Source organism: Quercus lobata, chromosome 8, assembly GCF_001633185.2.
Source record: "Quercus lobata isolate SW786 chromosome 8, ValleyOak3.0 Primary Assembly, whole genome shotgun sequence".
In the NCBI taxonomy this organism is placed as follows: domain Eukaryota; kingdom Viridiplantae; phylum Streptophyta; class Magnoliopsida; order Fagales; family Fagaceae; genus Quercus; species Quercus lobata.
The window spans coordinates 1892259-1894749 of NC_044911.1; the positions used below are offsets into that span (position 1 = coordinate 1892259).

Consider the following 2491-nt stretch of genomic DNA (forward strand, 5'->3'; position numbering starts at 1 on the left):
TGTTTTTGCTCTCTTTTTTTAAAAAAATAATAATAATAATAGAACTCGAGTATTATATACTCGAGTTTCAGTGGAATTTTTTTTTTATTTTTTTTATTTTACAATTTTAGAACAAACTGAATTAACTTCCCTACATCTTCTCATCTACAACGGCATGCCTTTATGAGACCTTGTATTACCCAAGAGAAAAACAAGTAAATGATTCGCGTGCCCCAAAAGAGTGGACTAATTATGACGAGTAAGCAAAATTGACATATTTTCTATTTTTATTGTTTGCTAGTTAAACTCAACTTATTTTTGAAATACTAATTATTGTTACCCACGCCAAGGTATACATCGATGAAAACATTCCAGTTAAAATCGTGTTTTCAAAACACGATTTCAATTATAATTGTGAAAATCACGTTTTACGATTTCACAATTATAATTAAAATCATGTTTTCAAAACATGATTTTAGTCACCACCACAGTATAACTCCACATCAATAAATGTAAGCCACCTAATAAAATAATATAACATAAACTTAAAAAGTTATGTCAAGAAATTAATTTTGGTATTAGGCAACTTGCTTTTATTGACTTGGGAGTATCGCATTAGCTATACCCTGGGAGTATCGCATTAGCTATACTCTAGGAGTATCTAATAATTACTTAGTGAAATAAAGTCAAATCTTATCTAGCCAAACCTTATTAAAGCCTTCCCAACCAACTCCCATTTACACAAAGAACACACCACCAATTTGACAAGAAAGCACGTTTTGTGACAGGTATACCAAGTTAACAATGTAACAAGCCAATAAGTGAATGCCATATGATTGAATACTCTTGACAAAGTTGATCCGATCAACCTCTCACATAGTATTAACTTATTGGCTTGTTATATGAGAAATATGGCATGCCTCTCTTACACAAGATACTTTTCTCCAAAACCTTACCAAAAGAAAATAGATAAACCAAAAAATCATAAGGACTAGAAGACTTTTTTTAAGTAAGGACTGAGAGACATTTAAAAACACCATTTCAATTGAAATTCTAGTTTTAAAGTTTCTCTAACAAGCTCAAACAAGACCATGCCTTCCACTCATGACTTCTTAACTCCTGCAACATATTTATTCATATGATTAGAAACTCCACCAAGGATGCTCTGTGACGTTGTTCTTCCTCTCCTCCCTTGATGTATATGAGATCCCAACAGAATGCTTCAATCTTTATTTAAGAAGAGTTCTTCAAAACCCACTCGACCAAAGTAGAAATGCCAAATCCTGTTGCAGCGCGTTTCTTATCATTCCAAACTGGGCCTGCTAAGTCAATATGCATCCATTGTACCTTCTCATCAACAAACTGCAAAAGCACAACTCAAAGTTTCAGAAATCCATAGCAACTACAATTGAAGAGGACTTTACTTAGAAGCGAGTCAAAATAAGAGCAGCAACTAACTCTGCTACCCCAATCACCCAATACTCCACCCCTTACCTCTCCCTCCCTCCCTCCCTTTCCTCCAAGGCTTATAAAAATTAAAAATAAAAACACTACAAATATTAAAGAGAGGCAAAAATTCAGATAGAGAAGAAAGAGACCCTGAAAAGCATGGATTACAATCAAAACAAGTCACTGAACCACTCATATCAAGCAAAACAATATAAGGAATGTTCCAATCATATACCTGCTTCAAGAAGAGAGCAGCAGTGACAGCACCACCTGGACGACCACCAGTGTTGACCATATCAGCTACTCCTGATTTCATCGACTCCTAATAACTTTCTTCCAAAGGCAACCTCCAAAGTTTCTCCCCAATGGCCAGGGCCGGCTGAATGGGTGAGCAAAAGATGCAGTCACCTGAGGCCCCAAGTAAAAAAAAGGCTCCCAAATTTTAACCAATAGGATTATTTATAATCAATAAATAAAATAATATTTTTTTCTCAAATGAGAAACAAATAAAAAAGAGAGAAAAATGCAACATTTACAATATTTTTCATAACACTTTTACAACTAATGCAAAGTAGTAGGTTGTTACAACCTGTTATTAATAGCAAAAAAATAATTATAGTAATATTTTCAAATAAAAAGCAGAAAACAACTTAAAACCTAGGATTTGTTGTAAAAGAATATTGTGAATGTTGCACTTCTAAAAAAAATAAGAATAATAATAAGAGGTGAGTTAGCAAACTTTTACTAGTTTTCATCTAAGTCTATCACTAACCCCACTCTTTTACTTATCACTACAATATGCCACATCAATGAGTATGAAAAATTTTGTCAAATTTTTTCTGTCTATAAAATTTCTAAAAAAAAGAAAAAATTCTATGTAGTTCATGTTAATTAGTAGTAATTTTGCATCTAAAACAAAATAATCAATTTTCGCCTTAGGCCCCCAAATACATCAAGCCGCCCCTGCCACTGGCCTCTAAAGCTGCAATTACCTCCTTGGCCAAGTCATCACCGGGTGTGAAGATACCTAAAAGAAAAAGAACAAAGTTTTGCCATCAACAAA

At 33.5% G+C, this 2491-nt stretch overlaps 1 long non-coding RNA gene across 1 annotated transcript; it reads right to left on the reverse strand.

Moving 5' to 3' along the window:
* Positions 1-945: 945 nt before the first annotated feature.
* LOC115958412 lies at positions 946-1793 on the reverse strand. Its single transcript, XR_004084526.1, has 2 exons — positions 1664-1793; positions 946-1341 (listed from the first exon to the last, which is right to left on the reverse strand). It is a non-coding gene; the product is annotated as an uncharacterized LOC115958412 (long non-coding RNA).
* Between the last annotated feature and the right edge of the window lie 698 nt (positions 1794-2491).